This window comes from Protopterus annectens, chromosome 15.part0 (assembly GCF_019279795.1).
Source record: "Protopterus annectens isolate FY-2018-M chromosome 15.part0, PAN1.0, whole genome shotgun sequence".
NCBI classification, from domain to species: Eukaryota; Metazoa; Chordata; order Ceratodontiformes; family Protopteridae; genus Protopterus; species Protopterus annectens.
In genome coordinates this window covers 34830637-34855703 of record NC_056749.1, presented here as the reverse complement: position 1 = coordinate 34855703, position 25067 = coordinate 34830637, and the positions used below count along the sequence as shown (strand labels likewise).

Sequence of the window (25067 nt, the reverse complement as noted above, 5' to 3'; positions counted from 1 at the left end):
TCCACACACTTGGGGGTGCAGAGGGGTTTGCCCACTGCATAAAACATTTTTTTTCTCATTGAGTTTTACCCATTTATGGTGGATGTAGTGCATGCCAATTTAATGAGTTGGTGATGTAATGAAATATAATCATCCCAGCAATTAGTAAGCCTGAGACAGCTTGCCAAGACACACTCCACAAAGACTTTTTCAGAAAAGTTAAAAAGTTACTACATCTGAAAGAGAACTTGATAGTGTAGATGAAGTTGAAGGATGGATTCCAGCTCCCCACAGATCCCACTCAAAGATGCTAATCTCTGACTAATTTTACACTGCAGCAGAGGAAGCTTGGGCCAAAGAACTTATCTTTTCACCCCAGAGGAGACTTCAAGAAACATGCAAGGTGACCCAGCAGTCAAGTGGTGTAGTACCCAACAATGGTTAGCATATTTATGGATGCTAGAAGGGTTGTGTGACCAACTGTTGATGCAGTGATCCTTGTCTTGAGTGCAGCATCTAGGCAGAGACTATCAAGCCAGATGTTACGGTTTAAACTCAGGCCTGGAATCACAATGCTGTACCTTATGCACCAGTGTTCCATCCACCAAGCAAGGAGTAGGGAGCAGTATATTTCAGAAAGTGAGTCTTGTCTTCAGTGCTGATCATGAAGGTGCAGAACTATATGACCCACAAGCTGCACTTCTGGTGAGATCTGTTGGCTGAGCTGCAGCTTGTGGTTAGTGGTTCACCTGATGAACCCTTGAATGAACAGATCAAAGCACAGGTAGTCACATCAACTACAGTCAGCAACCTTTTGGTCTGCATAGCGTATGCTAGGAAAGGTGCTGAAGAACCAGAACTGGCATTACCATTCACTGCATTTCTAGAACTTTGCCAAGAAGATTGAAGTGGCATGTATATAGATACAACCTTTAAAGAGATCCCTGTTTTTATCTCAGAAGACTGAATATCTGAAGGCGATGCAACAGTTAAATTCCACCCCCTCAGTGACTTCTCTAGGATGTAAAGGAACCAGCACTGGCCTCCTCAAAAAGTAACAGTCCAAGAGGTCCCACTAGAGCAACAAGGAACTCTTGTTAGTATAGTCGTAATGGCAGACCAGATTAGCAGATCCTCACATTTGCAAGAATGGCAGCTAGATAAGAAGGTCTTTGAAATGGTAGTGCCAAGGTGGGGAAACCCAAAGGACAGACTTGTTTATTTCTCAGGACAGCCATCAAGTGTAGAGGTTGTGCTGCAGGTACCCATACAAGGAGGCTGGGTAGCCAGTGCATCATTCATTCCAGAGAATCTGGTCCTTCCATATGCCATCTCTCCAATCTGGTCCTTCAGTATGCCTTCTCTCCCATTCTACTCCTGTAAGAAGTGCTCTTGAATGCACATATAGAAAGGAGAATGGTAATACTTGTAGCACCCCGATTTGGTCAAGGCAACCATGGATATTCATCATGTGGATTAATCACTTCTGCATTTTCACAACAGAGGTCTGTATTGCTGTTGAGATGGCCAACCAGTCTTCCAGATTTGAACAACCCCCCCCCCCTCCAGCTGGCAGACTCTGCCTTCCCTGGGGCATATGTATGTTCCCAGTATAAAGGTGTTGCCAGACCATTCATTTTTTTTTTCCACAGTTGATGTGTGTTAGTCAGACTTGTGTTCGATTAATTCTGGCATTGGGCTAGAACTTTTTTTAGTGTGGGCAGCTAAATGCTGAAGTCATTGGTATATCTGATCTAATAGCGGTTAATCTCCGTACACATAAGTGAATAATCTATTGCTAAAGAAAGTTTCTTTTTGCCTGTGGTAGAGATTTCTTATAAGTACTGTCAGTACCCATTATGTGTTCTGCTTAGGGCCTGATCCAGGCCTGTGTGCTTCTACAAACAGAAAAAACATTAGAAGAAGGGAGTTATCAATTCAGTCATATCTTCACAAAAAGAGGAGGCTCTTAGCTTTAGACAAATAAGCTGTCATATTGGCTGAATTGCAGTGTCAGACTTCATTGGACATACCATCCAAAGCAGTAAAAGTATGTTGAGGAAAAACAAGCCTGGAGAGAGGAGGGACGAGAGATTGCTGAAGTTACTAAGCTCATAGTCAGAGGGAATCTGTTTCACAAAGTTGCATTTGCAGCTCCCTAGCATAATAGCTGATCTGATGTTGTTAATCTTAGTTCATTCCTTACTGATGGGTTACCGGTTCCATCCTTGGAACCGAGCCGGCCTTATACCAAGCTTGCATCAGCCAAAAACTCTCAAGCCAAGATCCTACCCACAGTGCTCTGCTCCCTGTTACCTCAGATCTCATTTGTCATGTTGCTGTACAGCCCATGTCAAGCCTTCTCTTTCAGCTAAGTGTTTAACTTTTTAAAGTTTTTCTATTAGTGTTTAGAAAGTTTTCAATTCATCACTATCTCTGTCCTCCTATCCTATTGCAACTTTGAGACTCTCTCCCTATAGTATTTTCCTTTTTCTTACCTTTGAGGTAATTCTCCATTACCATCATTGGTAATTCTTCTCCCATGTTCATCGTGTTACCCTGCTGCAGTCATCACACTTGGTTTATCCTGTCGTCAGGCGGTCCCGCAGTCGGCCGGAATTCCAAAGTCTTGGTCCGGCGTCAGTTGCTGTCGCTTCTTCCCTGACGTCAGTGCACCAGGGGTATATATAATGCATCCGATGCCATTTTCTTCAGTCTTTCTTGCTGCGCGGTGCCCGAAGCAGAAGCAGTTCGCAAGTGCCGGTCGGCCGACTCCTGAGATTTTCGAAGTCGAATTTCAGATCCAAAGTCTTCAGTAAAGCTAAGTACCCCATTGGGGAAACTTTTCTTGCCTCAGACCGATGTCAGAAAAAGTTAACAATTGTATTTCTTGTGGGTAGCAAATACCTCATAAGGATTTTCATTCTTACTGCATACCTTGCCTAGGCCCAGACCACGACATCACTGGTTGTCGTTTTTGCGCTAGGTTTAATAAGCGTACTATAAAAAGACGCTTTGATTTCGCACGACACTACTTCGGTAGAAAATTTAACTACACTATGCCGTCGGAGCAACCGACTACCGGCGTGCACAAAAAACGCAGGGATAAGGACAGGCAGCCTAGACCCAAGCCAGACTCCGAGGCCTCGGCTCAGTTCACCGGTCTTCAGTGAGGCTCCGACGCAGCCCCTGACTACCGCAGATCTGGAACCCGAGACCGCTTCGGAGCTTTTAGCGGAGAGTACTAGGCCGACGCAGCCATTTTGTTTAGCCCCTACTGACGACACTGCTGATAAAGATGTTGGTGCTGCAGAAACACCTTTGGTTTCTGAAGGCGTCTTCAGACCGACTACGCTCACCATAAAAACGTATCCTAAAACTAAGACTCCTATTAAACCTAAAAAGGCTGCACTTCAGTCTCCAGTTCAAGGCCCCATGCCTAAGAAACAGATGCTCAAAATGGCTGAAGATTTGATCTCTTTGATCAGGGGTTCCCAACCCCCACCCGACAAAAGGCCTAGACAAGATGAAGATTATGCCTCCTCTGAACAAGTGTCTATTTCCTCAGGCTCCTCTGAGGACCAAGATTACTCCTTCTCCCCTTATGAAGATTCTGATGCTGAGGATTCTATTCCCTCAGCTTCTCCTCCTGAAGACTACTCCTTTGGGGAAACTTTACACACTATGTGGGAAAATTTTCACTGGGAAGGTCAGGACTACTCTGACTCAAAGAAAAGGCTCAGAGAGTTTCTTTTACTCCCCCAGCACAGACCACTTGGTATCCCCTCAGTTTTAGACATTGTGGATGATGTTTACTTAGAATCCAGTTTGAACCCAGATTCTCTGCCTCCTGCTCCAGCCAAACCTGACAGATATTATAGAGTGCCTGATTCCCACAAATTTCTTTATAAAAGCCCTGTTGCTGATCCAGAGACTATCTCCCAGGATCCCAAAGGGGCTAAGGCTTCTATGGCAAAAAATCCTGTACCCTCTGAAAGGGACTCCAGAGCACTAGACAGGTGGGGGGAAAAAGGTTTACACCTCAGCCACTCTAGCTAACTAAATTGCCAATTTCACATGCTAAAATATCAGCAATTTCTAATGTCTCAGTTTAAACAAAAAATGAGCACACTCCCTCAACAGTCTGAATTTAAAGAAATGCAGGATCTGTTGCATGCAACTGAACAGGTGGGCAAACATACTTTACAATGTGGGTTTGATTCTTTGGAGGCTTCCTGCAGCGCAGCTGTCACTGGGTCTGTTATACGTAGGCATGCTTGGTTAAAGGAACAATCTCTGCCTGATCATGTTAAAGCAAAGCTTCTAGATGCTCCCTTACAGCAGGATGTTCTTTTTGGAGTTAAAGCAAAAGAAGTATTAAAGAAAATGGAGGATAAGGCAAAACCTATGCAGACAGTCAAAGATTTTCTACAGGTACAGCCCCCTCGCTTCAGCAGAAATTGGCCAACAAAACATTGGTCCTTTTCAGCTACTGACAGACCACAGAGGGGCAAATACAGATGTCCAAGAGGCAGAGAACAACCACAAGCCCAGTACAAACCACAACAATGGGGCACTGCAACACAGAAGGGAGGAGAAGACGGGTCCCAAACTACCAGAAGGCAAACTCAATGACTTGCACCTCATCTGGCCAAGCAACACTTTCTTGGCAGCCCCCTTGGGAGGAAAACAAGCACTTTTTTCAGACAACTGGCACATTGTCACAAAGGACAAATGGGTCCTAGACATAATTTCATGAGGATACAGATTCCATTTCCACACCTTGCCAATGAAAAGAGGAATTCCAAACCTGCCACAAAATCAATGGGCAGAGGCACAAAAACTAATTACAGCTCTCATGGACATGAGAGCCATTCAACTGGTACCTACTCCAGAGCAAGGCCAAGGATTTTACTCATGACTCTTTCTAGTTCCCAGAAAGGACAATGCCTGGAGACCAATTCTGGACCTTTCAATTCTAAACACCTTCTTACAAGTACCCAAATTCAAGATGCTAACACTACAACAGCTTCTTCCCATGTTGGGCAAGCAAGCATGGGTAGTAACGTTGGACCTCAAGGAGGCATACCTGAATGTCCCTATCAGACAAAGTTGCAGAAGATACCTCCGTTTCATTGCAGGTTCAACCCATTACCAATTCTCTGCACTGCCCTTTGGCTTATCTACTGCACCCAGGGTCTTCACAAAATGCCTGGCACCAGTAATTGCATACTGCAGACAAAGAGGAATTCAAATATACCCATACCTGGACGACTGCCTCATCCAAGCAGAAAGCAAGGACATCCTCTTACAACATCTGGCTTTTGTAAAACATCTTCTAAGTTGCCTGGGGTACACAGTAAACGAAAAGAAATCAAAGTTAGCACCCTCACAAAATATGACATTCCTGGGTGCCAGCTTGAATACAACGGCCCAGAAGGCTTATCTGATGGCAGACAAACAATTACAACTGACTCAATATTTCAAAACAATGGCAACCAAGAACCAGCTACCTGCAAGAAAAATTCTGCAGGCCTTGGGCTTCATGGCATCTTGCATACTACTACTACCATTTGCAAAGCTGCATATGAGGAAATTACAGTGGTACCTAAAAAGTGTATGGTCTCAACACAGCCACAGCTTGGACACAATGATATCTCTCATTCCCTGCCTACAACAGGAGTTTCTATGGTGGTCACAGGCATGTCACCTCAACAAGGGTCAGCCTTTCACCTTGCCCCCAGCCAGGCAAACTGTGACAACAGATGCATCGGACTACACCTGGGGGGCACACATGGCAGGACAGTGCGTTCAAGGCATATGGACTGCAGATCAAAGGAATCTGCACATCAATCAAAAAGAGATGCTAGCTGTACAGAATGCTCTGACAGCCTTCAAGAATCTATTACATCCAGGACAACTTACAATAAGGATGGACAACACCACAGTAATGTGGTACATAAACAAGGGGGTACACACTCCTACCCTCTATGCAGGCAAGCAATGACCTTGTGGAACACAGCTCTGGCTTATAAAGTTCAGTTACAAGCTCAATTCCTGCCAGGACAAAAGAACACATTGGCAGACGACCTCAGCAGAAACATTATGGATCCCCACAAGTGGAAACTGGATCCACAAGTATTTGCAATGATAACTCAAAAATGGGGCCTTCCAGACATAGACCTGTTTGCCAGTCCTCAAAACTATCAACTAACAAAATTTTGTACAAGGACACTTCACCATCAAGCTTGGAAAGTGGACGCACTTTCATTCAGTTGGAAAACCCTGACAGTATATGCCTTCCCTCCATTGCCTCTCCTAATAAAAGTGCTTCTGAAAGTCAGAAAGGAGAGACCATGACTGATACTCATAGCCCCAGACTGGCCACGCCAGCACTGGTACCCACTATTGAGAAATATGACCCAGGGCCCACCTTGGATTTTACCACAAATTGCCCATTTGCTCACACAGCAAAACAATCAGATTCTTCACAGCCAGCTCAAAACCTTAAATCTGGCTGCATGGCAAATCACCTAAGCATCCAGCCAGCTCCTCTTTCCCAAGCAGTTATGGATGTTATTCTGGAAGCTAGGAGGCCCAGCACCAGGAAGGCGTACTCGGATAAATGGAAAAGGTTTTGTGCCTGGAACCAAGCTAAAGGCCAAAACACACTTCAGCCTCACAAATCCATGCATCAGCTATTTCAGCCCACTACAACACGGATCCACCCTTATTTTTGCATCCACTTCTAAGGCAGTTCCTCAGAGGGCCACCCAGGAGAGCACCTACACCAACATGGGACCTCAATTTTGTTCTGGAAAAACACGCTACCTCCCTTTGAACCAGCTTTCTCTGCAGATGTACAGTTTCCATCATGGAAGACTGCCCTGCTACTAGCAATAACTTCAGCTAGAAGAGTCTCAGAGCTGCAGGCACTAATGGCAGTGGAACCTTTCCTCATTTTCCATCAAGACAGAGTTTCTCTACAAACTAATCCTTCCTTCATGCCTAAGGTGGTTTCCAGTGTGGCTTTAAATCAAACCATCCACTTACCCACCTTCTTCCCAAATACACAGAACAAAGGAGAAAGACTCCTGCATTCCTTGGACATTCACAGACAACTTTGTTACTACTTGGATAAAACTAAGGCTTTCAGAAAATCTGACCAGCTCTTTGTATCCTATGCTACTGCTTCACAAGGGAAGGCTATATCAAAACAAACCATTTCCAAATGGATAGGACATTGCATTCGTTTTTGCTATACCCATCATGGAAAACCAGTTCCTGCTACCATTAGGCCCCACTCTACCAGGGCAATAGCTACATCTACAGCCTTCCTCAGGAGGGTTTCAACCAAGGAGATTCTGGAAGCTGCAACTTGGAGTTCAGTACACACTTTTACCAAACACTATCACTTACCATAGAGCTGGCTTCGCCACTGCAGTTCTGCAGGGCCTTCTTTTTTTTTTCAAAACAGGTTTATTGTTTTAACATACAAGAGAAATATCATAATTGTATACAAGTAATTAAAAATAGATATGATTATAACATTCAACAAAACAACTAAAGTATTTACAAAGACATCCACTACAATCAGATCAATTAATTAAACTAAAATACCATGCTATTGAAATTAGGATTTTTTTTAACAAATTTTGTAAATTATCCCATACAATATAATAAGATGTTTTTCTAGTTGTTCTTGACCTAATTGTGTTTATTTCCATATGGCACACTATATTCATAAAATTTTTAAATTCATTGAACGAAGGAGGTGTATCTGAAATCCAATTTCTGGTTATTATTTTCCTAGCCACTGCTAGAATAGACCATAACAAGGGAAGCTTAACCTTTTTAACACTTTGAGGTACAGGTGTGTTGAATAATATAAGAGATTTAGAAATAATGAAATTATCTGTAAAACGAGCCTGCAAAAATTCATTAACTGACTTCCAGTATTCTTTCAATTTTATACAGTCATAAAACATATGAGCCCAGTCAGCATTAATTTCTACATTACATCTCTTACATAGATTATCTTTATTATTTATTTTATTCATCATCAAAGGTGTATAAAAAGATCTATGTAAAAATTTCCATGTATAAAGTCTCCAGACAATGGAAGACGTAGTTCTATAGGCAGATTCCAATATATATTGTTTATCTTGTTGATTTGGTGGGTCCCCATTAATAGAAGTGAAATAATTCCAGTATGTATCTACACTGTAAAAAGTTTCTTGTCTGATAATTTTATGTATGTATGAAAGTTTACCTTTATCAGAAACTTTATGTTGTAAATTTAATATCAAGTAATCAATCAGTGTTGGAATAGATTCTTTAACTGTTATAGACATTAGATCTATTCTATCAATGAGATGTTGTCTGAAGGTCTGAACCTCTAACCAGCAAGTTTCTCTTAGATCAAATTCTTGTTTTAAGAAATCTAGATTTTTAACTTTATTATCAGATATCAACTGATACCAGTACTTTAGATCATTATCTATAGCTAAATGAGTTCCTTCAGAAGTAGATGACAAAAGCATACCCTGAGTATACATTATAGGGAATATAATAAAATTCCATTCCCTATACTTAGGGTGCATGAATATAAAGTTACGATAGCTAATAATAATATTTAATGGGTAAGAAACCATATGTTTAGGTGTAATAGGTGAAGTACAAAATTCCTTTAGTAACCATAACATGGAGTTATTTACAATCATATTTTTATGTGTTAAGGAGATTTTCATGAAGTGCATACTAATTAGCTCCCAATAATCTTTCCATTTTATGACATATGACTGATCTATTAATAAAGTAATAACTTTTACAATAGAAGAGATAGTATATAAATTAAAGTCTGGAAAAGAAATACCCCCTTGAGACCAGCTATTAGTATGTTTCTTTAATGCAATCCTAGGTCTATTAGGTGCCCATAGGAAATTTAACATTAGTGTATTCAGTTTCTTGATAATTATTTTTGTAGGTGGAAGTATTATTGATTGTATTAAGTATAAAATCTTGGGGAATATTATCATTTTAATAATTGTAAGTCTCTCCTCTATAGTAAAAAACATATTATTCCAGGTATTAAAAAGATTTTGTATATTAAGAAAACTGGTATTATAATTATTATATATAATAGATTTAATATCTTTAGATAGTATTATACCTAAATAAGTTATCTGACCTGAATTGGGTACATATTTAGTAAAATCACTAATGAGAATATTTTTTCGTGTATATATAGGTAGTATTTTAGTTTTTTCTTCATTGAATATTAAACCAGAAATACTTTTAAAATTCATCATTTTATCAAATAGAGACTGCATAGAAGAATTAGATCCTGCTGATGTAATTAGAACATCATCTGCAAAAGTTGAATTTTGGATGTTGTATTTTCATCTATTTCAAAACCCTCTATGTCAGTACTGTTTCTGATCAAATTAGCCCAAGGCTCCATTACTAAAGTGAATAATAGTGGAGAAAGTGGACATCCTTGTTTTGTACCTTTAAGAATGGGTATTTTTGTGAAACATATGTTCCTACCTTAATATAAGCCAACGTTCCTTTGTATAAATGCTCAATTAGATTTACAAATGCATCTGAGAAGTTTGTGCACTTCAGTAAGGTAAACAGATAGTCCCAACTTACTGAATCAAATGCTGAACTTATATCAAGACTAATAAGTGTTAAATCTTTCTTTTTCCTATTTGCAAAATCAATTAATGTTAAAGTTCTTCTTATATTATCAAAAGTATTTCTATTTACAATGAAGCCTGTCTGATCTATATCTATAATGCCAGGAATGATTGTCTTCAATCTATCATAAAAATACTCATAAACATTTTATAATCAACATTAAGTAATGAGATGGGCTGATATGAAGTACATCTAGTTGGATCTTTATTAGGTTTTAAAATTGGTGAAATAAATGTATATTGCCAAGATGGGGGGGTTATTAACTCAGTTTGGGCCAAAATAAAAACCTTATGTATTGATGAATATGTACTTTTAGAAAGTATTTTATATATCTCTGGTATAATACCATCATTACCCGGTGCTTTGTTTGATTTAAGCTTATTTATTTGTGTAATAACCTCTGTATATGAAATACTTTTGTCCAATAGTTTAATCTGTTGTTTATTAAGCTTTTTATTCATGTTTGTGGTTATAAACTCCTTTATTTTATCTTTAGGTTCCATGTTAATGTTATTATTGTTAATATTGTGAAAGTGATTTCCAAATTCATCTAGTATTTCTGGTAGACTAGAAACATTCTTCTTTTTCCTTAGAGAAAAGATTTCTTTGATATGGTTTTGTTTATTCAACCTTTTGTTTTATTTTTAAGTCTATGTAAGTATTTGGGGCTTATTGAGTAAGACAAAAACTTGTATTTCTCTAGAGTTATTTTAACTTTAGGAGTTAAAATTTCTTTGTATTTCTCATTTAGTTTGTTTATTTCTTCAATGACTTTCTTATCCATAATATTTTCTTTATTATTATGTTTATAAGAGTCTAATTTACTTTGAATATCTAACAATTCCTTATCCCAAGATTTCCTTTTATTAATATACCATCTTATACTTTGTCCATATAGATATGATTTTAAGGCATCCCAAACATAGACAATGGAGACTTCAGGAGTATTATTTATGTCTAGAAAATGTTGTACTTCTGAAAGTATATATTCTTTATAGTCTTTTAGTTGAGTTAAGTATGCTGGTATCCTTTTGATCTGAACATTATGAGTATTTTTTATCATGAATTCAAAAACAATTGAATTATGATCGGATGTAGGACATGAAATGATTTTGGAATTAATTAAATCTGTTACCATCTGGTTAGAAATAAAGACCCTATCTATTTTTTAATAAGTTTTGTATCTGTTAGAAAAAAAGGTGTATGGTAATGATTTTGAATCTATCTAATTACTAATATCATTCAAATGATAAGAATTAGCAAAATCATTTAAAGGTTTTGCATTAGATGTAATTCTTCTTTTTCCTATAGTGGTAGTATCACTTTCATGTAGTATACAATTAAAGTCACCAGCTAAAATAATATCTCCTATAGAGAATGATATGATCTTCTCAAGATGATGTTTCACTGTATTAATACCAATTCCAGGTATCCAATATACATTAATTAAAGTGTAAGTCTTCCCATTAATTTGTATTGTAACCATACAAAACATTCCTTTGTCATCCTGATAAGACTTAATGGTTTTAGGAATGGGCATACTTTTATTCCATAAAATAGCCACTCCTCTTTTTTTTTTGAGTGTGCTCTGAACTAACCAATACTGTATATTTGTTTGTGGCTAGTTTATCAATATCTTTTTTCAAGAGATGGGTTTCTTGCAGGAAGACTAAGTTGGCCTTATGTAAATTAATGTATCTTATTAGGCTTGCCCTTTTACACAGATTATTCAATCCATTAATGTTTAAAGAAATTCCTTTTAAAGATGTCATTTGGCATTTTTAAAACTTAAGAATCTTATGATCAAAATAACAAATAACAACATAAGTAATGTTACATCTCCTCCTTTAGGTGTACCTTTAAATATAGCTGTATTTATTGGATCTCTTATGGGATTTTGTATAGGATTCAATTTTGTTTGTAGTGACAATGAGTGTACAAAATATATTGTGGATGTCAAAACTATATACATATAACAATGAACAAGTGAAAATAATGTAAGGGTTAAACCTTGCATCCAGCCTGGAGTTAAAAACTCCAACTTAGAGTAGTATTTACCACTCAAGTTAACCCCCTACCCTAAGCAGCAGTACCTCAGCTACCGCCTTATCAATTTAATACTGGTTATATTTAACTTAATTAACAGCTTTCAATTCAATTATCTAGCAAGACAAGACTACACGTTTGATAAAACATTATCATATAAACTAAAATAAACTTTTTTTTAAAAAAACTATTCATACTATATACATCTATGTAATATAATACACTTGTATTCAAATAGCATTCAAATAAACTTGATATTAGGAACCAAGAGGAGAGAGAGAAATAAAAGACGTGAAAGAGGGAGAGAGAGTGAAAGAAAGAGAGAAGAAAAAAAAAAGGAAGGCATATTTACATATTAATTTATTCAAAGTATGTAAAAATAAGTTCTAACATTCATTTAAATCAAAAACTTTGGCTAATATGGTTCAGACATTACATATATTAAGATGCATCTATTTTCTGTCATGTAAATGCAGTCAACAGCTTCCAAAAAAAAACCTTGAATTGCTTGTATATGAGCATTTTACTCATACTCATTATTGTCAATAGAATAAAATATTATATTTATAGAAATTGTTATAAATCATACTGCATAGTTATGCAAGTTCTCAGAAACACTTGAATTATTGTTAAAAAAAAAACATCTGTATTTTGTATGTCTATACTACTGCTTTAAAATATATCACATGAAAATTTCTTCCAGTATAGAGTTATAAAGTTATTTATGCTTGTCAATCAGATGAATTAAATGAGTTATAGTAATGTATATGTTTGGAACATAAGTTTTCAACACAGATTAGTATGCAGCAGTCAAGTAGATTTTCAAAAACACTTGAATAAATGTTTCATTTTCTATGCCTTCTAAAATAAGACATTTACTTACTACAAGAAACTGCATCATTTAAAATCATTATAACTGACATTTTATGAATTATAACATAGATATTTAAGTAATTATATAAAATAACTCACATTTAAATGTCAAAGAGTTCATTTTCCTTCACATAGTCGCATTTGCATCAGTTCTACTTCCTGGTAGAGTGTTCTTCCTGAATCTGTGCTGTGTCAGTGTGATATCTGGGTCAAAGGTCAGATTGACTGCTTTCAGCTTCTCTGAGAATTCTGAGAGTTGAAGCTTTTGAAACAGCTCAAGGACACTGTGCATGAGGTAGCCCACATCCCAGATTCTCTCCCTTAACATTTTGGCGGGAAACTTGTTAAAAACTAGTGACAAACATTCATTTAGCAGTGTAAATGCATCTAAACATGACAAAACCTTTGCGATATATTTTACAGGTTATTACAGCCTCTATGCAAGTGAAATTAAGCCCAAAGTTATTAATAAGTAATAAAACTCAATATTTTTGTCCCAACTCAATTTTTATGCAAATCTTATTATTTACTGTATCTATATGATCAAAAGCATTTCTATATATTAATATGAGAAAAAAAATAAAGAGAAAGAATAAAGAAAAGAAAAAGAGAGTAGAAAATAAGAGTGTAAAGCAGAAATAAAAAAATGTAAGAGAAAGCTATAAGAAGCATATACAATGGAATATTACTTACTGTTTATATTAATAGAGTTAAAAATAAAACATATTATTTACTATTATTTAGTTCTAATTATTATTAGTTAAAGCATGACAGATTATTTACAAACAAGCATAAGCAGTATAATCAAGAAAGTATAATTAGGAATAGCATTTGAAGAACATATAAACTTTTTACAAGGAATAAATATGTTATTATTCCATTTATCATATTTTCATTACTCTTCTCTCCTGCCCTCCCCACCCTTTACCCACTACATAATCTAAATAGAATGTCATTGTTTAAACAAAGAAAAGAAGAGAAGGAGAAAAAGAAAAAAATGTATCAAATTACTGACCTTACTTCTCTTTTTCAGAAAGAGAAACAAATTGAATGATAGCTTGTTATTAGTTCCTCAGATATTTTGACTGGTTATGAAACAAAACATTTCTTTGCACACAGAGAATAACTTTGATTAAATCTTTTTCAGAACATTTGTGGCTTTCTGGAAATGCAGGAACTATATTTAAAAAGATTAATAATGAAGTAAAATGAGAGAAAAAAAGAAAAAAAAACATAGAACAAATCATTTGTTCTTTAGTCTCTTCTTCTTCTCTGAAGTCTTCCACGAAGTTTCAGTTGCCAGTCTCTTTAATGAAGGACTAGCCCATTCCATTTCCTCTATTTTATCCAAAATCTTATTTTTTTTTGATAAACAGTAAAGCAGAGTCTAAGTCATCAAAAATTTTAGGACCATAAGGAAGGAAGATTTTTAGCTTGGCAGGAAACAGAAGGTATGTTTTAAACTGTGCTTTTTTAAGCTCCCTTATTAGTGGCAGAAAAACTTTTCTTTTAGCTATTACCAAGGAAGAATAGTCATTGTCAAAACGCACAGTTGTCTCGTTAATCTTAACAGGAGCTTTAGCCCAAGCAGATTTAAGAACCATCTCTATATCAAAAGATGATAGAAATCTAACTATAACTGATCTAGGATAGTTTTTGTTAGAGTTAGTATTAGCTATAGATCTATGTGCTCTTTCGATACCAAAAGAGAATGCTTCTGGTAAGTCTAAAGTTTTAGGGAGCCATATTGTTAAAAAAGAAGTAATATTGTTACCTTCAATATTTTCTGGCAGTCCAAAAATCCTAATGTTATTGCGCCTAGATCTATTTTCCAAGTCATCCAGCTTTGTTTGTAAATGTGTATTTTGTTTCAGCAGAAACTTAATGTTGATTTCCTCTTCTTGGATTCTATTTTCCATGTCATTCACAGCTTCTTCTATGCCTGTCATCTGGATCTTCTGTTGTTGCAGGTCTATATGTAACAAGTCTATTTGTTTTGTAGTTTTTTCTATGAAGGTATCAATTTTAGTATCCATTTTATCCATCTTAGCAGTAAGTTGCTGGATTATAGTTATCAGAGACTGAAGTTCTTTCTTGATGCTGGAGTCTTGAGAACTTGTCTTACTGGAACTCATTTCAGACTGATAAACTGACAGGAAAATTTCCAATGTGATTTCTGACAGGAATATTGTTAAAATTTCCTTTCTTTTTTAGATATAGTTCAAGAACTATATAAAACAAACATATTTAGAAAGAAAATTACTTCAAAAATTAATTTTTTAAGTAATTAATTCCTGTCAGTGTAATGAAATTGGTGGAGCTGAAGAAATCTGCTGCTATCCTGTGTTCATCCTTGGCCACGCCCCCCTGCAGGGCCTTCTAGCCTCCTCTAACCCTCTATAACTCCTCCACCCATCCTTAGCTTTGGGATTCTACTCAAGTGTGATGACTGCAGCAGGGTAACACGATGAACATAGTACAGTTTTGTACCTACCAGAAATGTAGATGTTCGAGTGTACACCCTGCTGCAGTCCAGGTTACCCTCCCTCCATCCCCTCTGATCTAACTGGCTAAATCTCTACAATACCTTCCTGATGTATTTGCTTATAGCTGGAGGGATTTTATGTTTGTGCAAAAATTACTTAATTTGGTACTAATTACTGACCACCTTTTTGGGGACACCTGACATCTGGGGCAAGAAAAACTGAAGAAAATGGCATTGGATGCATTATATATACCCCTAGCACACTGACATCAGGGAAGAAGCGACAGCAACCGACGCCGGACCAAGACTTTGGAATTCCGGCCGACTGCGGGACCGCCTGACGACAGGATAACCAAAGTGTTATGACTGCAGCAGGGTGTACACTCGAGCATCTACATTTATGGTAGGTACAAAACTGTACTTTTCTTACCCTTTTGGGTAGTTTCTTAACTTTTTACTAGTAGTATAGTTTCTTCCTTGATATCACAATGTCGGATAAGAAAAGTGTTGGTTTCAATGTACAGGATATGGCCGTAAGTTGCCGCTTTCTGATGGCCATGATTTGTGTATTTGTCTAAATTATTCCCACCTTTCAGTGGACCCTCCGTGTGGGATTTGTAAAAATATCTCAACTAGGACTCTGAATGAAAGGAAGAATAAACCTATCCTAAAAGGCCTCCTTAAAACTCCTTTCTGCGAGCTTATCTCTGGGTTGGAGGGCTTACCCCCTCCTTCTAAACCCCGTAAGAGGCGTACTTCTTCCTCCTCAAGGTCGCTCACTTCATCTCCCTCTGGAGATCTCAAGGAGTTGACTCACAAAAATGTAAAATTTTCGGGCCCGGCGCTGCCTCTTGTGGTTCTTTCGGCCCCAGCCTCGGCACCGCCCCCGTTTATTCTCACTCCAGCTATGTTTTCTTCATTGCCACTGGCACCAGAGTTCCCAGTGCAGACACTTAACGGCTCCAACAGTTTTGTCGCAGCCTTTTGTGACACCACTTACTTCAGCACCATTGGTGCAGACTTCTTCGGCTCCATCCTTGCCAACGCAGTCAACTTCCAGGATACTGATCTTTACGGTGCAGTCACTTTTGGCACCATTACCAGTGCAGACACCACCTTTGATGGCACTGTATTCTTCGGTGCAGACATTTGCCACATTGCCCTTCACAGTGCAGACCCTTTCACCCTCTGCACCACTCTTCTTGGTGCAGACACCCTCTGTTCTGGTCTCTGCACCACACAAACTCGCAAGAACTAAGCACTCTCCCTCCTTAGATCTTTTTGTGGGAAGTCAGTACAGCCCCTTTTTAGACGAGCCAGAATCTCCCTCAAGTCTCTCTATGAGGTCGACCATGAGCCTCTCAGAACAGGATGTGTTGCGGCTTGTTGATCAGTTGCTTGTGGCCAGGGGACTCTCTCACCAGTCTAAAGCTGTGCTCCCTCTTGCAGGTGACCGTATTTCTCCACAGACTCCTTCTTACACTCCCCCTTCGACTTCCAGGGAAGCATTGAAGCCCCTTCCTCTAACAGTAGCTTCCCTTCCTTCGACATCAACAGTGGACCTCACTTTGGAGCCAGAGATGTCCTTGTGGCCTTTGATTATTTGGGCACTGGGCCCTTCTCAGGCTAGTGGCTGTGCTGTGGGGGTAGGAGTTGTTTGGCACCCTCCAGGAATCCTCCTCCCTTCACGTTCCACAGTCCTCTTGAGACTCCTGCTCTGGAGGTCGGCTCATCAGAGTGGGGTGTGACCCTGGTTCTGAGGTTGTCATGCTTGATTCCGGGCTCCCATCCCTCTTAGGGCAGTCCAGCCTTCCAGCCCAAGGAGAGGGCACTTGCCTCTGCTGGCAAAACATCCCTGTCCGAGTCCTTGCCCCCCTTTGTGCTGCACCTATCACAAGCCATAACTACCAGACCCTGGGCACGAGGGCCTTAGGTTTCTACCCCTCAGGAGATCCCCTCCTCGCAATCTTCCCCAGAGCTCCCCACTGAGGAAGTCCCTTGCAAGGCTTCATGCAAGAGGAAGCACATGGACTTCACTGAGGAGTCTCTAACCGAAGATACGGACTTTGATGGGGAAGGGTCCCCACGGTCACCCTCTGATGAGGTGTCCTCTGGTGACATCCTCGAGATCCTAAGACAGAGGGGTGACTAGAAGTCCTCCAACCCTTCCTCAGAGGAATATGTATTCCTGAAGGCCTTTTGTGCCCAGCCCCCTACCTCCTGGGTTACCCCACCGGCCGATGAGCTTATCCAGCTCATCGTCCAGCATGCATGGAAGGCTCCTGACACTTTGTAAGCTATACCTTGGAAGCTTGACAAAATTTGATCTCCCCCCTGCTGAACATCCTCATTGGTCCAAAGGTCTTCCAGTAGATGCCATGGTGGTGGTGGTGGCTGCTACCAAAAAAGACTTGGCAGAAGAAAGCCAGACTGTCCATTTGCCCAACAAGGAGTCAGGGGCGATAGACTCGGGAAGTGTGTTTGCTTCATTGACCTTCGCTGTAAGGTCCTTGAACTACTTGGCACACTTTGCAAGTCTCCAGAGAGACCTTATCAACCAACTCTCTGAAACCGTGGCAGGAGCCGTTTCCGATGAGGTGTGCAACAACATAGCCTCTCGAATAGCCACCTTGGAATCGATATCCAATTTTTCCATGCGCCTCATTTCACACGCAATGGAAGGAGCAGCTAGAGCGGCAGGCACAGGCATAGTCACGAGATGCCATGCCTGGATACGACTTTGCAGACTCCTTTAAGATTTCCTTTATGAATGCCTCCATCAAGGCCGCTTCATTGTTTGGCCCAAAGGTTAAAGATACGCTGGCAAGGTGCGAACAAGATGGTAAGACCCTTTTTACCATTGTAGTCTGACACTCCACCCCTCAACGATTCTACTCCAGAAATCAGAGGAGCGGGAAGATGTGGCACAGAAAATCACAGGGCTCTTTCCCTGACACACATGCCGAGTTCTCCCCTAAGGGCAGAGGGGGAAACTCTAATGGAAGATGCCCCTTTTGAGGCAGGGTAGGTCCGTGAAACTGGGGTTCCAGAGATTCCTTCTCTGGGCCTCCCTACTAGTGCTCCTGAAGCGTTGCCCAACTGCTCACCTCTGGAAGCAGTCGGGGGTTGTTTTTCCTTGTACTCCACTGCCTGGTGAACCATAACCACCAATTATTGGGTACAACGGATAATATCCAGAGGCTACTGCATTCCCTTCCATCTCTGTCCCACTTCACCCAGAAATTTAACTGACGTCCCACCCAGTCAAAGGGAAGCAGCAGCACACGAAATCCGAAAACTGCTACAAAAAAGAGTCATCCAGATGGTCCCCCCAGACCAGATAGGATCCAGTTTTTATTCAAGATTTTTTTTATTGCCAAAAAAGATGGGGGACTGGAGATAGATTATTCATCTCAGCACACTAAACAAATTTGTAAAGACAGAGAATAGATTATGGATCTCAGCACACTAAACAAATTTGTAAAGACAGAGAAATTCCGGATGGTCATGGTTCAGTCTATCCTTCCACTTTTGGAAGAAGACGATTGGATGTGCTCTATAGAGCTTCAAGATGCATATTATTTTATTTTTTTATTTATTTTACATTTGTTTACCGGGTTGGTCTGACTGGATACATATCCTTTTTCAGCAGAGACCCGGGGAGAAAAGCTCCACATTCGAAAAGAACAAAAAATACATAGAGTAACATCAGAAACATTCAAAATACAGAGAGACTCATTGCAATAACATTCTATTAAGTTTGACAGTTATAATTTTGAGTATATCCCCAGATATTGAGATAGGTTAGGAAGTAAAGAGGTTTGCTCTTTTAATCACAAGGGAGAGGGCTATATCTTCGTTGACAAGTCGAATCTATGGTTATAGGAGGGGGCAATCTAGGGGAAGCTAAAGTGTATAAAGAAATAGGTTTAAAGGAAACTAGAGAAGTTTTAGGAGAGGAAGTCCTATAGATAATACTGAGAGGGTGGTAAGGAGCCATTGTGTTAGTCAGGATTGTTACAAGGGCATAGCCAATGTGCCTTAAGAAATTACTTGAGACTGGTTTTAAAATGGCTGATTGAAGTTGCAAGTCTTAGGTTATTGGGAAGGGAGTTTCATAGCCTTCCAATAGAATTGGCATAGAGAGCATCACCTCCTGAGTTATTTGATTTCTTGGTTTGTACCAGGACACTATTAGAAGATCGGAGGCAGTTAAGGTTGGAGTAAGGGGTCAGGAGTTGGTTCAAAGAGGGATTTTTTTCTGGTTCCTTAATTATTTTAAATGCTTCCGTAAGTTGGTTGAATTTAAGAAGATTAGGTAATTCTAACCATTCAAGTTTCTTAAGGTTGAGACAGTGATGAGTACGGTAAGGTGATCCAGTCACAAACTTAGCGATGTGGTTATAAGCAACTGAGAGTTTGTTGAGCTCATTTTTGTTGAGGAAGGATAGGACTGGGGATGAATACAGTAGGGTGGAGAGAAGGTGAGTTCTCGCTATAGTAAGTTTGGTATAAGGGGTTAGAAAGTTTTTAATTCTGTACATGGAGCCTAGTTTCTTGTTAACTGTCTTAATAGTTTGACTAATATGTACATCAAATTTGAGCTTGTGATCAATAGTAACACCTAGTAGTTTGGTGTTGGTGACTGGTTCAACGATGGTGCCATTAATGGATTGAACGTGAAAGATCTTATCATTAGACTGAGGCGGATATTGGCCTGAGGGGATTCCTGAGGTGGGGAAGATTAGAAGTAGCTTCGTTTTTATGGGATTTAGAATGAGTTTCCGTTCTGCAAACCATTTTTCAACAGCCGCGAAACAGTATTGGGTGGCTACTTGGAGATTATAGAGAGAGACGTCAGAACAAATCAGGGTAGAATCATCTGCATATTGAATGCAGGTGGCTTTGGGGATGACTGAGTGGAGGTCGTTTATGAATAAAGAGAAGAGAAGGGGACCAAGTATAGAGCCTTGAGGAACTCCTATGGTATTTGGTAGCAAGTGAGATAGTTTGCTTTGCCACTGGGCAGCTTGTTGTCTACCGGAAAGATAAGCATCAAACCACCGTAGGGCTAAGTTATCAAGGTGAAAGGATTCAAGGATGTGGAGCAATAGTTGGTGATTGACCATGTCAAAGGCTTTTGACAAGTTAAGAAAGAGAGCAGAAGTTATAAATGTATTGTTCCGATTGTTATTTACTGAATCCACAAAGGAAAGGAGGGCAGTGGTAGTGCTATGATGGGGGCGAAACCCATGTTGAGGTTTAGACAGAAGATTGTTTAGGGTGAGGTGGTGTAGGAGTTGCTTGTGAACGCACTTTTCCATGATTTTTGCTATAGGCGACAATATTGCTATAGGTCTATAGTTCGATGTTTCCGTAGAGGAGCCTCCTTTGTGAAGAGGGATAACATATGATATTTTCCAGATTGAGGGGATGGTTGCCTCTGTAATTGTTCTATTTATCAGGATTGAGATGGGATAGGCTATAACATCGGCTGCTAATTGTAGGTATTCGGCTGGGAGACGATCAGCCGATAGGGTGGATGGTTTGAGCTTCTTTAATAGAGTTCTAATATAGGAGGTGGATATTGGTATAAGACTAAAGGCAGGTAGATCTTTGCCAGTAGGATTAGTTAAGGAGGTGGAAGAAGTAGGTAACTGACTGGCTAGTGCCTGAACGGTCTCAGTGAAAAAAGAGTTAAATGAGTTAGCTATTACTTCAGGATCTTCACCTATAAGTTTTTCAGGGGTAGGGGTAGTTGATTTCCCAGAATAAAGAAGGTTATTAAAACCTGCCCAGAACTTCTTAGGGTTATTTCGGTGTTTGACCTGGAGATGACAGAAGTAATTCTTTTTATCCCGGTTAGTATCTATTTTAGTAGCGTTTCTGAGCTGCTGAAATTTGATGTGATCTAGGGGTTCTTTGGTGGTACGCCATTTTACCCAAGCCTGGTCTCTGAGCTTAATTTTAGATTTGGTGTCTTTGGTAAGCCAAGGTGCAGTCCGGACTTTGGCTCTGATGGATCGGATGGGTGCATGAGAGTCCAGTATATTTAGGAAGGTGTCATTAAAGTATGTAACACTCTCATCTATGGGGAGTGTTTTTAGTATGGACCAGTTACAGGATTTAAGTTCTGCTAGGAATTGTTCAAGAACAAATTTCTTCTTATTTCTAACTAGTTTATATATGGGGAGGTTTGTACACGTCAATTTGTGTTTTATGATGAAGGTGGTAAGGTGGTCACTAAGATCATTGGGAAGGGTCCCAGTGGTATAATTAGGTGTGTCTTTATTTGTAAGAATCCAGTCGATAATGCTTTCTTTTTGTTGAGAGTTACCTATTCTTGTGGGAGATTTTATATTTTGGGAGAAGCCATGTAGGTTAATGGGCAGGGGATTCATTTGGTCAGAGTATTGGGACCAGTCAAGGTTAAAGGTTATAAATATAAAGGTTTTATATTACCATATAAAAGTGGACAAGCACTCGATACCTCCACTTCTGCATAGGAACCAGTCACTACCAATTTAGAGCACTGCCCTTTGGTCTCTCAACAGCCCCCAGAGTGTTAACCAAATGCATGGCAGTGGTTATCACTCACCTGCGACTTCAAGGATTCCAGGCATTTCCATACCTAGACGACTGGCTTCTTACTGCTCCCACCATGCGTCTACTGGAGGAAGCCCTAGATTACACTCTTCTCACAGCTCAGCACCTGGGGATCACTATAAACTGGGAGAAGTCCAACACGACCACGGCACAATCTATAGAATTCATCAGAGTATTGTTGGACCCTAGGAATTGCACAGCATTTCCCCTGGATCACAGACTTCAAAGAATCACTCAAACACAATGAGGCCAGGTACCTGAAACGACCAAGAAACTAGTACAGGAAACACAGACACCAAGTGGAGGTGACCAAACACAAAGCACAAACCTCGAGCCAAAGTGGAAGCACCAGCAGTTTATTCAGTACATTAACGCAAATCTCCCCACAGCATTTTTGTCCACAGGACTTCTTCAGATTTAACCAAGAAAAACTGACTGTAGCATCCTTTATATACCCCACCCCTGCAAATCACGTTAATTGTTTAATGATTGATAATTAAAACACATGGCAATCAATGCAAATACTCTGCTTTCTGTAACATTTTGAAAATTCTTTAAAAACATATCACTAAAATTGCAGGTGAATGAATAAGCAGATTTATAAACCGCAAAGCTTTCTAAAAACATATAAATTGATTGAATTATAATAAAATAGAATGGAATGAAGAGTACATAAAAATATAGATAGATAACACACATCATGCATAGCGTGGTGACCAATTTGAAAGCACAGTATGAATTAATAATGTGTAAATAATACAAAAATATAAATAATAAATCCTATCTCAATTAAATATATGTAGATGTATATAAATGTAGATGTATAAATATAAATCGACCTGAAAATATATGTAAAAAATGTATATAAAAGATGTGATGCATCACATAAACAGGAAAAAGTTTCTAAGGAAGTTGAACACTTTATAATTTGGCCGCCCTCATCTTCAAAATGGGGGCGATAGAAGTATGTTCATTAAGCCCCGGAGGCCTATTTGCTTCCAATAGTAACTGCCAAAATACTTCTCTAACCTCTGTTCTAGTCTCCCATGCCCCCCCCCCAATAACATCCTGATGTACCATCTCAATTACAAAAAAAAAAAACCCATCTAGCTTTGGGACATACCAAAGTGTGTTTGTAAATAGCATTATTACCATCCTGGGTTCTAATGGCATTCAGATGTTCGTAAATTCTTCTTTTCAGTTTTCCAATGTAAAACGCACCACATTCTTTACATAAGGCTAGATAAAGTCTTCACTGTTACAATTGGAAAAACTACTACTGTTAACCCAATAGTCCCTCTCAATTATATACACTGAATCCTGTTTTAGGATGTATGGACATTGGGCACAGCATCTGCACTTGTATGTTCCTGGTTTTCTTCCATGCAACAACTTATGATCTTTCTCCAATAATTCCTTAAGATTTTTACCTTTTTTGTATGTAAATTTTAATGGGTTTTTGAACAATGTCTCCAATTCAGAATAACAACTGAACCTACCCCAGTGTTGTGCAATAATATTTCTAACCCTGGGTGTATTCTGATTGTAAAACATAACATAATTACCCCCCAAAAATTCCTTTCTTGGTCTGGTAGACCCAAATTCCCATTGTTAGCATCATCCTGACCAGTCCTCAAACTATCCTGCCCCCGGTGCCTATCCAACTTATCACATCCCAAAATAGGGGAAAATCTGAAATTTCTTCCAGTTCTCACCTCGGCCATAGCATCCTCTGTTAAATCCCTAATTCCTATTTGTATTTCACTAGTTTACATCCCTACAAACAAAAAAGAAGTATTGTTAGGGGACAATTTATTTGTAGTTATAGGATGACTTCTAGGAATGTGGACTACAAATATGAAAGCCAGAAGGTGGGGGATATGTTCCTAGCTAGGAAATACCCTAGGGATTTAATAGAGGATGTTATGACTGAGGTGAGAACTGGAAGAAATTCCAGATTTGCCCCTATTTTGGGATGTGATAAATTGGATAGGCACCAGGGGCAGGATAGCTTGAGGACTGGTCAGGAGGATGCTAACAATGGGAATTTGGGCTGCCAGACCAAGAAAAGAAAGGAATTTTTTGGGGGTAATTATGTTATGTTTTACAATCAGAATACACCCAGGGTTAGAAATATTATTGCACAACACTGGGGTAGGATCGGTTGTTATTCTGAATTGGAGACATTGTTCAAAAACCCATTAAAATTTACATACAAAAAAGGTAAAAATCTTAAGGAATTATTGGAGAAAGATCATAAGTTGTTGCATGGAAGAAAACCAGGAACATACAAGTGTGGATGCTGTGCCCAATGTCCATACATCCTAAAACAGGATTCAGTGTATATAATTAAGAGGAACTATTTGGTTAAAAGTAGTAGTTTTTCCAGTTGTAACAGTGAAGGCTTGCTATATTTAGCCTTATGTAAAGAACGTGGTGCGTTTTATATTGGAAAAACTATACAAAAACTGAAAAGAAGAATTTACGAACATCTGAATGCCATTAGAACCCAGGATGGTAATAATGCTATTTACAAACACACTTTGGTATGTCCCAAAGCTAAGATGTTTTTTTTTTGTAATTGAGATGGTACAGCAGGATGTGGGGGGGGGGGCATGGGAGACTAGAAAAGAGGTTAGAGAAGTATTTTGGCAGTTACTATTGGAAGCAAATAGGCCTCCAGGGCTTAATGAACATACTTCTATCGCCCCCATTTTGAAGATGAGGGCGGCCAAATTATAAAGTGTTCCACTTCACCTTAGAAACTTTTTCCTGTTTATGTGATGCATCACATCTTTTATATACATTTTTTACATATATTTTCAGGTTGATTTATGCTATATGTATTATATATTTATACATCTACATTTATATACATCTACATATATTTAATTGAGAGGATTTATTATTTATATTTTTGTATTATTTACACATTAATTCATACTGTGCTTTCAAATTGGTCACCACGCTATGCATGATGTGTGTTATCTATCTATATTTTTATGTACTCTTCATTCCATTCTATTTTATTATAATTCAGTCAATTTATATGTTTTTAGAAAGCTTTGCGGTTTATAAATCTGCTTATTCATTCACCTGCAATTTTAGTGAGATGTTTTTAAAGAATTTTCAAAATGTTACAGAAAGCAGAGTATTTGCATTAATTGGCATGTGTTTTAATTATCAATCATTAAACAATTAACGTGATTTGCAAGGGTGGGGTATATAAAGGATGCTACAGTCAGTTTTTCTTGGTTACATCTGAAGAAGTCCTGTGGACGAAAATGCTGTGGGGAGATTTCCGTTAATGTACTGAATAAACTGCTGGTGCTTCCACTTTGGCTCATGGTTCGTGCTTTGTGTTTGGTCACCTCCA

At 38.8% G+C, this 25067-nt stretch overlaps 1 protein-coding gene across 1 annotated transcript in view; it reads left to right on the top strand.

The window, feature by feature from the left end:
* Positions 1-25067, top strand: part of YJU2B (YJU2 splicing factor homolog B) — a 986874-nt gene that overhangs the window by 255512 nt on the left and 706295 nt on the right. The gene's annotated exons all lie outside the window — the stretch shown is intronic.